General features: G+C 38.7%; 1 protein-coding gene across 2 annotated transcripts in view; it reads right to left on the reverse strand.

Moving 5' to 3' along the window:
- Positions 1–13,467, reverse strand: part of CDYL (chromodomain Y like) — a 104,577-nt gene that overhangs the window by 23,919 nt on the left and 67,191 nt on the right. The window lies entirely within an intron of this gene.

A 13,467-nucleotide genomic window follows, 5' to 3' on the forward strand; every position in this document is an offset into this window, starting at 1 on the left:
AACCCGAAACCTTAAACCTCTGCAGTTTATTTCCGTTTATAAACAAGACTGCTCTGAAAGTCATGGTTCAAAAGTGTCCTTCCAATTAAAACCTACTGGGGTTCCAAAGCAATACTCAGGAGAGCCATACTGGATACTGCAGAGAAATTTCATCTTCTTACACAAGAGTTCACTCATTATTTGCCATATATTTTACCAATATTTTGCAGTTTCATACCATTACAAAACATGCATCAGAACCCTCCCTATCATATATATTTACATCTAATGTAAATTTCAGGATTTTAAAATAATATCACAACACAGGAGCAACCCAATTTTGCTCAGCATCGAAGCTGTATACACAGAATTTTTCTTAGTGATATAAAGTTGGAAATTGAAAAGTAAAAATTTTCTATCTAAAATAGATTTTACTTTATAAGATCCTAAAACATGAAAGTTTCTATTGATGCCAAAAGTGGAAGTTAGTAACAACAAAGATTTCAGGGTTATTGTACAGTAAGAATGGTAACATTATCATTGGGAGTTTGATATACAGAGTTATAATAAACTCTGCATCTCCATTTGATCTCAGAATATGATGCCATATCACTAGTACGTTGCCATAAGGTCAACAGTTAATTGAAACAAAGATATCGCTTATAGTTTTCTATTCTGTTATTATCTATACATCAACATATTGGTGATGTACAAACCCAAACACCTTGTCCATTTTTAATTACTGCGGTAGATGACTTTTCCAACATAGCTACATCACAGAAGATACCACACCATCAGATATTTCCCCCCACAGCTCAGTTAAAATACTATCAATACCTCAAAGGAATTTATCTTCAAGCTGTTCTTTTGAATCATTATAATTAACAAAAATGCTGCAGTGGTATCATCTTATTTTTTCATTAATTCTTAAACAAAATTATATGCTTACTGAAATTTCTAAAAGAATGTGGTGGTTTGTTTAACCAAAAAAAACAAAGAAACAAACAAAAAAAACCCAAACCAACATTACTTTTTCCTCCCCCCCCCCCCCCCCCTTTCTTTCAAACCACATAAGAGACTATGAGCAAGAAGCAGCAAGATCATACACTGGCTCAGATCAGACCAACACTGCAAATGTATTAACCAAGTTCACCCCTGCTACAAGGGGGAAGAAGTCTGCCACATGTCTGTCCTTGGGCTCGATTGTTCTTGCAGACTGGCACTCCATCTAGCTGGCAAGTTCAGGAAAACCAGCTAAGGACCTTCCAAGGAGCCTCACCATACCCCTCTGATCTGGGCAAGCAGCACATACTGAATTACTTACCAGTCCTTAACTACCAATCTAGTTTACATAACATGAAAATTAAGATTTGCTTCCCTTCACAGCTGTTTCTTCCCTGTATAGCCTGCCGGACCAGAAACAAGTCATTCGTCGCAGGTATTTGTCTAACCCAGAAACAAGGCAGCTGGGTTCCTTAATACCTTCCTCCCTCTGATACATGTGCTGAACAATTCCACAAGAGCTTCCAAAGTTAAACCAGATTCCAGTTTAAAACAATTTACCATTGTCAGTGTTTTTACCCCCTCTGACTTTCCTTTCCCTTCCCAGTCTTAAGACAAATGGAATCCTAAACCAAATTCACAAAAAACGTTAAATATAGTTCAACTACAGTAGAATATCTGGGCAAAAGTGTTTTCCTACTCTGGGCTCATTATTTGGACAGAAATATCAACTTATGACTAAGTAGCAAGAAATGAGTAATAAACTGACATAAACAAATGAAGACATGCCAAAAACCCCACAAAACCTGACAAAATTAATTTAACAGCAGGAGCAAGCCAAACATTTTTGCGGGGTGCATTGGGTTAGCTTTCAGCTTGATCAGTTCCTGAGTGCTGCTGCTGACAAAGCAGGGAGCAAGAATGTGTGGGGAGGGACTGGTGGAAAGAGGACAGGCTAATCGAGAGTAACGTGAAAAGTACATCTAAAGACAACAGCAAAACATTTCTCTCCAGTTTAAATAATATAGAAATACTTACTCTTACAGAAAAGAGTAGGTATTTCCTCATGCAAACCATTTAATTATTAGATTGATTCCCAGTATTGCAAAATAAACTCCAACGCTTCTGATTTATCTGCATAGGAATCTGGCAAAATTGAAATCATCACAGAACAGGTATCATTGTAGAACATGAAAGAGTATGTAGCACTACAATCTAAAGCATTTTAAAACCCCCCACTTGCTGTGAATCTATCTTCTAATATTTCAACTACATGACTACGATAAACACTGATTATGAACTACTTTTGCAAGCATAAAGTGACTTGTAGTTTAGAACAGATCTGTGGACTAGTTTGTTTATACTGTAGAAAACAGCCTGTGATGTAAACTCTTTAAACTTTCCCGAACATGAAAATCGTGAGAAAAACTGTTGCAGGTATGTGCAAGGGAAATACAGCACACTTCATTGCTGCCATCGATTTGGCAGCAGAGTTTATCAATGCTTACCTAGAGAGCAAAGAAATGAGAAAAGTTGTCACAGAAAAGAAAAGGGCTGAGACGTGAGCTAGAACGTGTGGTGGGAGGTAAAGCCACGCATCCGCTGAGGCTGCTATGATCTGCGGTGGGATGAAGCACAAACAGGGACAGTCAGAGAAGTGCAACCATTCATCACCTCCTCTTCACAAGCAGGGACTTCCCTGCCTGCTAGGTCCAGGACTGTCCCAGCAGCATGAGTTTTGACTATAATAAATTCTAGATTAAACTGCATGGAACAGGAAAGGGGACTAACATTCAAGCTGAGACTCCACAGTTAGTCTAACAAGTGCTCCAGTAAGCCCCTGGAAAATGTTGTTAGTGCCCTGCCAACTCTGAGAATTATATTAGTGCAATATGTACTCAAAAAGCCAATTTAGGATCATTTAGTTGCTGACTTTGTCAGCCTTTTGAAGGACACAGAAAACTGTAACTGATACAGACTCTAAAGCTGTTGGGAAAGTTGCTTTTTCCAAACTATTAGCTACAGTAAATAGTAGACTTTATGTCAAAACACATTCTTTCTGCGTGCCATAGTGTGTTGCCCATTATTTAAAAGACGTGTAGATGTGCTGCTTAGGGACATGGTTTAGTGGTGGACTTGGCAGCATTAGCTTAACGGTTAGACTCCATGATCTTAAAAGGTCCTTTCCAACCTAAATGATTCTGTGATTCCCAGCCTATGAAACAGCTTTATTTTCAGAGAGAGACTCACAACATGCCACTCTGGGTGGTTCTCTCATGACTGCTCCTTCCAAAGTCAAGCCATTCATCATGCATCACTCTGTGTATACCAGCCAGCAAAGCCTTCTCCTTTCTTTTAGGCTTGCTAAGGTTTAAAGTTTCAAATTTCCCCTTTCTTTTCACCTAGCTTATATATGTTCCCTGTAACATATGAAAAACAAGTATGATGATGACCACGAAGTAGGAAGCAATCAAGAGCAGAAGTGGGCAAATAATGGATTTTGGCTCAGAGGGTGAACTGGAGACACAACAAAAAAACTTAAACAGGTGGTTCTTTCGTTTTCAGATTTAATCCTTCTATGTAACAGCTTTCAAAATGTTCTGAACCAAAATAAAAATGCTGCTTCAAAACAGAGTCAGATATGTATTTAATAAACTGGACTCATTTGTAAATAGGATTCTGCTCTTCCCTGTTCTAAGCTCTGCTTTTGTTATAATTTCTATTGTTAAAAAAACCTGTTGCCCATATCCATTCAAGAGAAATAATTATAGCATTTATTACTAGAGTTAATGCAATAGTTTTAATTCTTTTGCTGTATGATGAACCTGAATACGTATTATTCATATTACTTGTAGCAAAGTTAAGTAAGCAACATAATAAAGTTTGCAAACACTAATACAGCTTTTAACTCATTAGATTGTCCTTGAGAAAGGTTAAAATTGAAGCAGAACAAGCCCAGCACTATATCTTACAGGTCGATTTAAAATTAATCATAACTTTAATCGCGCATATGTTTAGCTGAAAGCCAGAAATTATTTCATCTTAAATTCTAATATCGGAAAGATGTTTCCCTTATGTGGTAAAGGGAAACCAATAGCTTGAATTCAGGCCTGTACTGTTTCAAGATCACTCTTTGAAAAAGCCTTGGAGAACAACCCCTCTCCCAGTCAGGATTCCTCCGCAAAACCCAAAGCATTTGTCTCACACAGGCTCACTAGTGTGCTAGTGCTGATTGCCCTCTACAGTCATACTACACAACCAGGCAAAGAACCAGGACCCATAAACAAAAAAGACAAAGTATGGTCCATTTAAAATAACATACATCCACTGCCCTGTGTTGCAATTCCACCTTGTCATATGCCCGAGAGGTGTATTTTAATGTTCTTATGCAACTAAATACTTCAACAAGTCAACCCAGACTCTGAAAGCAAAATGAGATTCCCCCATTTTATAGTCCTAACAGGCAAAAAATGGCTCAAAAGAAAACCAAGCATCTCCAGAGACATGTGAATTATTTTCACTGAAAATTTCCCTCATTAAAACTCTTTTCCCCCACATCCGTGACTACCTAGAATTATCAGTATTTCTGATGTCCGCAGGGCATCTACAAAAGCAGATGGCGTTCTGACTTTATCACACTACCTGAAACACCACCTGCTCCACCAGATGACCCTCAGAGAGAACCTACCTCCATTTTGCCGTTCCCTGCTTTTATTTCTGCACAGTCACACAACAGCTACTAGCCTTTTTACTAGCTGGCACGCTCCTTAACCACAGAGCTACAGGTGTTTTCCAGTGACCCTGATGGATTCCCCGGCATGTGAAAACCATTTGACTGAATCAACAACAGCATCTGCGGAGCAGTTTGGGGGGGGGGGGAAGGAGGATTGATTAGATGACAAAGGTCTCTTCCAGCCCTATTTCCTAGCATTCTGTGATGCATATGTGATCACACTATGTAGCATTTATGCCTTTTTGTCCTGATCTAAAGGCAGTTGCTTTTCAGCAAGCTGGAATACAAAGACGAAGTTCCTGGACCGATGGTATCAGGTGCAGATTAACAAATTGTGGACAACAACAGTCTGGATTCTTAGCTAACTGCTGCTTTCAGTCCTGATGGGGAGTGCTCTGCCTGTGTCCTTCAAGAAACCCTGGGGGGGCAGGGGGGAAATCCTCTTCTGTGGAGATGCCTGAATATTTGTCTGGGAGGCCACAACCACAGCTCCAGTATGTATCTGTACCTCTGCCACAAAGCTTAGGGTCTCCGGCTACGTGAGGTCTTTGTAAGAATGTTCCTATGGATTGCAGTCTCCGTTCTGAACTGATATTTCTGCCATGGCCACACTGATGTGAAAATTACTCCAGTTTTATACTTTATTTGTAAAATACCTCAAAATCAGGAGCCTAGACTCTATGACTGGGTACAAGAAATGATAGCCTTCTAACAGTTTCAAAATAATGATGAGAAAAATAGCCTGTGGTAAGAGGAAATTTCTAAATGATCAGATTAAAAATGACAGTTCCCTTTTCTCGAAGGGTAAGGAACACGAACAGTCATTCCTCAGGGGAAACTGCTAATCTCCTTGGTTTCAGCACAACCAAAATACTATCTAAATTAAATATGGGTGCTATTATTGGATAAATTTTGTGCAATACCTTTGGGACTGCCCAAGGGAGTTTATGGCCAATTCTAGGAGTCATTCTCTGAGATGACCTTCTGCAATGCTTGGTGTTAAGCTAGAAATGGACAGGGTGGTAGCAAGAGAAGTAGAGCCAGTCTGATTCCTGTGATATTATTAGCATTTAAGTGCAGACCATAGTAGAATCACCTTTCCCCTGATGTGGGGGAGCCAGGAATATCTGATAAAACAGTAGCAAGAATGAACATAAAGAGTTCAAGAGCACCATGTTTCCCTGGCTTGCTGCATTTATTGAGGAGGGATGACAACAGTTACTTTTTGAGAGTATTTTTTCCCTTTCTTGGACTCACAGTGGTTTTGCAACTGCCTGTTTTGTCCAGCATTGCCCACTGTTAATATAGTTACCTGATCATCCAAAGCATATTGAGGGAGCGGGGGAAGGGGAAATCAGGTTTTCCGTAAGTCTCAGCCAAAGCAGAGCCAGCTCCCTCTTGAGGGGCTTCAGGCTCCCCCCCCCCCCCCCCCCCTTAAAATCAAGCAATACTTTGTCAGGGAAACATCACCATAAGCCAAAAGAGCGTTCAGTAGCTGAACAAGAGTTGCAGGAGGGTCTTCCACCCTGGCAGTGCTTTTGGCCCTCCACCAGTTTGCAGCTGCTGTCCCAGGCGGGCAGGCAGGAGGTGGTGGGCACAGAGTCACTCTTCTATAGCGAAGCGTTACACAAAGATAGAAAAGGCCGATGAAACTCGTCAAGAAGGAAGGGGGCAGGGGGAAAAGGTGTCAAAGCAGAAAGAGTCTTTACCTGGGTGCCAGCAAAGGCAGCCACAGCTGGTTGTAATTTGGTGAGCAGCCCCTTCCCCACCTGGCCTGCCCAGGGAGGGAGAGCCTCAGCTGTCCCTGCTCCAGCCGGCACAGCGCTCTCGGCACAAAAGGAGCTGGTTACAAAACTCAGTCCCCTCAAAAGAGAAGACAAAAAAAAAAAGTCTTTCTAAAGAAGTCTAGCTAGCGGGTGCAGTACTTCTATGCTGCGGAGATCCATTCACTTAAAAGGAGGCTTCTTCCTCTGCTGTTAGCATTATGTGAGTAGGAAACATTTCCAGGCGCTGTTACATTCATTTCCAAGGCTGGGCTATGCTCAGTGCAGGCGATCTTCAGGCAATGTAGTGGATAAAAATCGAAGAGGGTTTTGCTGAGTGTGCACACAGTCAAACATTTTTAAAAAGACAAAAGGTGGCCAAGTCTGAATGGATTTTAACATGATAGCAAAAGCACATCTCTGACACAAAGGCCAAAGTTGTGTTAAACTGCAAATCATTGCACAAAGGCTTGTCGGAGGAGCAGATGATCGCTCGCCTTCTTTGACAGTTAAGATAGTCGAGAAAGCAAACTGCTGAGCAATGTATGACATTCTCAGGATATGGGAATTCCTGACATACCATACATTTCTTCCGTATAGTTCCCTCTAATGCAAGCTCAATATTCACGACAGAGCTTTCTGCTATTGACTTTTTCCTTTCCTTTATTCTTCTGGCAACGTGTTTAAGTTTGGATGATAGGTGAAGAGCCTGAGGTTTTTGTCCCTCCTTTTCCCAAAAGGCTAAAATCTCAAGCCAATAAAAGTTTCACCACTGTCCCAAAGCTTAAATACTGCAAGCAAGATGGCTAAAACCAAATCCAACCCCCACAAACATGACGCATAACAATGACTCCCCATTACATTTTCAATGGAAATCTACCCATGAGATATTGCTGTCCACTGAAAGGTAGCCTGTGTGAATGCACACACACTACAAATTATGTGTAAACTTTTTTTTTTGTTTTAAAATTTCTTCCTGGAAAGGATGTTCCTTTATCTATCATACTAAAAGAGGTTAATTTGCACTGAAAATTGTTCTTTCTCATCTGCTTAGCAAAGCTGCATTTATGATTCAAGAGAATCAATTATTGTTTAGTTCAGTTATTGTAATTTTTTTGCCAGTGTAATTGATTTTTTTACTATGTGGATTTTACTTTTAAACGTCATTAAAATAATTTAACATTGGCTTATTTAATTTATATGTATAAACTATATTTCAAAAATCACCTTTGCTATCTCTTGGCAAAGACTGGTTTCTTGGTTAATTTAACAATATGACCACATTAAGACCTATTCTCTTTTACAAAATATGACAAAGTACATACTCTTAAGTATTACTATAAAATAGCAAAAGTGAACTATAATCAGACGTAAACAATCAGAAGCACAGACATTTCTCTGCATATATACATTTGTCTCAAACTTGATATATTGTGAAAATCAGTCATTCAAAGCAAGTATTCACATCCCTATTTAAAGTTCCAAGTGCTGAAGTTTCATAAATAAATAAAATAATAATTTTAAAAAAATATTAAGAGTAGTCTATGAACATCAACATGGGATTTAGAGCAAAAAAGGCCAATGCAACTTGGAACACGTTAGCCAGACCTTAACCTTATGAAATGAGAGAGTAAGAATATCAATGCCATGGCAGCATCAATGTTATGGCAGTCCTAACCACTACAGCGGTGGAGAATAGATGGAATATTACTTCTGTTGTGCTTGTAACAACTGCAATAAAATTAATGTAAAAGAACTGTGGGTATTTCAGGCAAATACATTTGGTCAAACAGAGTGTCTATGGGAATTCCTTTGGTTTATAACAAGGTACAATGTTTTGAAAGAAAGATACAGCAAGACAATTAATACCCTCTAAACTTTAAAATATTTGTCTTTTAGCTGTTAATCTGTTTTACAATTTAAAATGTCTAACAACAGTTGTAAGAGGAAAAAAACAAATATAATCCCTAAACCAACCACCAATACTGACATCCTAGAGAAATCTAGATATTTTAAAGATGGAACCAAGATCAACCAAGCAAAGTAAAGAACATCCTTCTGTAGGACTTCACGCTAAAATTAACTGGCACAAAAAAAGGGTGCTGTAGAACAGCAATTATCAGGCGAAGCCCATCTTCTGCTCAGGAAACTTGGGTAGATTTGGGGGCATCATTTTACTGAATTTCTACTCACTGGAGCCTGTGGCACTCTTACTAAGTGTTCATTGTCATCTTACAGATTTTTACTGTTTAAATCCTTTCAAGTAAGCTAGAAATTAAAGAGTAACATGTTTTCTGCAGGTTCATTTCTATCCCGCTACTGTTTCCTATGCCTTTTCACCTCACAGCAACTGAAAAACCTTTACACATTGAGGGCAAAAACCAGACACCCAACCAATCAACAAGCTAACAAACCTATTAGTATCAAACCCCAAAACCTCACTATGGGGATTGTAATGAAAGCTAAAACAGGAGGACAGAAGGAGTGAAGATAACATACAGAGAAATAAAAAGCATAAATCTGAACTTAGCGTTGAGGTATCAGGTAAAGGCTTTTTTGTTTGAGTAGCAGTAGCACAGGACAGTATCATAGTATCTGCCCCTACTGTAAAAGAAACTGACTTTAAAGAAACAAAATTATTCCAAAAAGCCCCTAAAACACATCTGCATGTCTTCACAAATGAAATGCAACTTTTTATTAAGAACATGAAATAGACCTTTGAAGATGTATTAGCTCCTTTATGGAAAGATCAGAGTATGGTAAACTATCTGAACAATTATAAAGCAATTAACGAACAGAATTACACCAACTTTACTTTAATTATGAGAAAATCAAACACCTGCCAGTGAATTTAATGAATGCTCATACTGGAAATGAGCAAAAAACTCTGTAAGAAAGAACAAATCCCTATGTCCCCATAACAGATGAGCTATGTGATACTGAAAGAACACTACGTCCTTGGCATTTGCTTATTTTAAGCCAAAAATCTAAATCTCAGGAATGCTACAATTAATTATCCATTATTGCAGGTTGCTGGAAGTTTATAAAATTACTAACTTTATATTCTGTAATGCAAACAAGACAGCTCTACCTCCCAGCTGGAACAATCTATTTTATTTATATTATGTACTAAAACTAGGTCCTGAAGAGTAATTTCAGATGTGTCATGGGAAAGCATTGAGGAGATGCTTTCAAAAAATAGTGGTCAGAATCCCTTTATAAAACCGTCTACATTTTGTAGGCCACAGATCATTCAATGATTTGCTACTGAGCCTTTCCCACCAGGCTGAATTTTGCAAGAATCACATGTGAAAACCATGAGGAGACTAAAAGAAATGGAAGAGGCAGCAAGAACCTTTAATGTTCATGAATGAAATTACTTTTCACCAAACATAAAACTTAAGGATTTAGATCAACCTGATACTTTTGCAGCATTTCCTACCAGCCTAAAGAGCTGTCTCGATGAATTCACACTGAGCTTAGGTCTCTGGCATGACCAGACAGCAGAATAGTTGAGAAGCAGAGATTTTCCATGTACTTACAGATGCAGTCTCAGGGGATCTTATTATCCTGACCTTTAATAACATGCAAAAAAAAAAATGAAATAACAAATGTATCAAATTCTGTAGAGTCTTAAATTTAAGGTAGAAATATGGAGATTATTACCTCTTAGATTTAATCATGTTATTAATTCAAAGCAGCAGACTCAGGCAATGAAATTTGAACTTTCCCTAATTTAGGCAAAAAAAAGACAACACTTGATCCTAGAGTCTGACCAGTACATTTTGTGGGCAAAAGCCTGTTACACTGACAATAAAAAACAAAGAATGTGGCTTAAAGAGGTTTTCATCTAACTTGGATATAATAACACCCCACCTCCCCAATTATGATTTATTACCAATAAGACCACAAAAATTCCCAACTAGTTTGGATATGTATTACATAAGTAGCAATGCTGATCTGTGAATTTACAAGGCAGAAGTCTCTGAAGCGCAGGAGTGATTACAGAATTGGGCATCAGCGTTGGGAGATTTATGAGGCAGGTAATATTAGACATACTTCATGCTAGATACACTGTAGTTCATTCTCCGCATCATCCATAACGCACTTCTAGTACACGTCACACAAATTACACTATCAAATAAATATACAAAGATTTCTCCTTAGAAAATCCACATATGACAATTATATTATGCCACTTCCCTCACAGGTGCACTAGAAGGAAGCTCTCCCACTACAGCCTTCACATAGCAGTAGTTATGATTTGCCACTGACAAAAGCAAAGCTACAATTGCACGCAACCGCAAAAGGCCCTAAATTAAGTATTTCTGGTCAGTCTGTAAACTAACACAAGTTTCTCATTTGTGCAGTGAGCCAGGGTACCTTTCCTGTCACCATCCGGTATCAAAAGTATTACTCTACACTCCAGACTTTCCACACTACAGGAACTACTATCCCTTGGAAAGGTATATTGTTCCTGAAGGTATACTGCCTCTTTCTTCTGGCAAAATGTTACGTCTTACAGAACTATAAAGAACCTTGTAAACATAGTGTGATAACCCATGAACTGCAGACTGTATTTAAATTTGGAGATGTGCATTTTTATTTGTCACAATGTTGCACAAACATTTGAAATCAGGTGGTCTTCACTGGTATCTTGATGAAAAGAAAAAAGTACAGGACAAAACCTACTAATTATTTTTCTTAAACACAGACAACTTGTCATTAAATTTAACCGTAAAATATTCTAATCCTGAGTGGTGAGTCTGTGTAGTTCCTATAAAGCTTGAGGTCGTATTTACCTTGCAAACAAGAAAAACCCAACACAGGCTAGATTTGTTAACTTTTCTAGAATATGTTTAAAACCAGTAAGAGTCAAAGGTTTTCAAGAAAGTCTCAAGGTAATGCTTCATTGCTTAGAGCAAAAATCATTCTAACAGTCTTAAAGTGAAAAGTATGTAGGACAAAAAGACAAGTGGGTTTTTAAGACATACATACTGTTTAAGCCTGTGACAGGGAGCCAGAGCCTGGACAGGAAAAGTTCTCAGCAGAAACTCACTTAATTGAAGCTCACCAATTTGTAATTAGTGACTTCATTCCTTATGTGCTTTTTTTTTAATCCTAACCAAGTATTTTGTTTGAGCACAAAAAGTGTCCACAATTCTGTACAGTTAGCAAATAATACAGAACTAGATGCTGTCTTTCTTCTATTATTTCAAGTTAGGAGTGATAAAATAAATGCTGAAAATCATTCTTTCAGTATATATTCTAGTATTATATAAATTTATGAGATATTTTGAGAATGAGTATTTCCTCCTACCCTCTGCATCACAAACCTTAATTTAAATGAGCTGAAGCCCACTAACAAGGCTAGTAATTAATGTACTTACAGTCTAAGTGATTCATAAATTGTTTACCTTCCCAGACAAAAAGATTAAGATAACTATGGCACTGTTTTTTAAAGAAGATGAGGATTGCTATCTGAAACAAATACAAAATAGAAGATACTGCCTGTTTTCTCCTACAGAGTCCAAAGAGTGGGAAATATGTGGGGAAATAAAGCATTGTGAGTGTGGTATGAGCAGGAACAAGCATAAGCCCAAATTATTCAAACAAGTAGGGCATAACTTTTTGGAAAGGCTGGAGCTAAAAATGAAACAGAAAGTGCAACTGATTCAGCAGTGTCAACCACTGAAACTGCAAGTCACTGTGCAATGAAAGAGCCGGTGCACAATAAACACTGGGAAGTATTCCCATGGAAAAGAGATGCGCTGCAAACCACTCCTCCTCCAAAATAAATACTTAAAATAAACTATAATTACAGAGTTCCTTGGTCAAAACATGTAGTTAATGCTACCAAAAGGAATCAGACCGATAAAGTCCAACACTAAAAAAAAAAAAAAAAAAGGGTGGAGAAATTTTTTTTTAAAAAGGAAGATAGAAGTGAATTTGCTGTGAATTTGCTGTGTGATGCAAATCACATCACCTGACCAGACTGAGTGAGCAATACATTGTAAAGACAACATCTACACATGTACTTGGGGCTGTTAATCTCCAGAGAGATCTTTCAAACCTGACAGGCAAATCATTTAAAATTTGTAACTGATTCAGCAATGGCACACACTTTGATTTACAAAACATGATGAAAACACAAGGCAGTCAGAAATAAAAGCAGCCCAAGGTCACGCTTGATAGCGGGATGGCCAAACCTTACCTGGGGCAGTTCAGAGACTGCAATCACGCACACCCCACTCAGAGGACACCTGTGCAGATCTTCTCTGGGAGAGGGGCCACAACTTAACAGCCCACAGGCCCTACTGGCTACAGAAGAGCAGGGTAGGACAGTGAGGGCAGCCCGATCTTGCGCCGACGCAGTGAAACTCTTGGCCTTTCTGCTGCCAGTCAGAAAAAACAAAACCACAATCTAGCAATCTCACCACACCTTTTTAGCTTCACAAGGATAAAATGAGGAAGTCTGCAGAATCTAGAAAGTTTCACAGGTGCTAACATCACCCCTAAGTTTGAGAAACAGCAAAACAAAGTTAGGAAATCTTGGAAGGTAGTCATAGCTGCTGGACTAGACAAATGGAAAAAGGTATGCTGTGACAGACCATGAGGGTTACTGGGGCAGTGGTTGTTTGAATAGATAGGGGGAGGATGAAGCAAAAAAAACCCGCTTAAGTATTACACTTCCACGTGTAAATATACTTGGACCACTGCTGTTATTTTTCCAATAAAATTTTGGCTCTTGCTCCTGGCCACCCACTTTTGAACACCCACTCAACCTCCAAAACCACCACCACCACAACCACCCCCCACACACCTGCAACCAACCTCTACAGGTTGCTTGAAATCAAGTAAATGACCTAGTGATAAGGGGAGGGGGAGAGGAAAGAAAAAGATGGAGTAGATGCTTTTGGCACTGGTGGCATAACAAGATAAGAAATTATTGTCTGAGGGTAATAATCATTGAGAGGTGAGAGAAGCAAG

The sequence above is a fragment of the Buteo buteo genome, chromosome 20 (assembly GCF_964188355.1).
Source record: "Buteo buteo chromosome 20, bButBut1.hap1.1, whole genome shotgun sequence".
NCBI classification, from domain to species: Eukaryota; Metazoa; Chordata; class Aves; order Accipitriformes; family Accipitridae; genus Buteo; species Buteo buteo.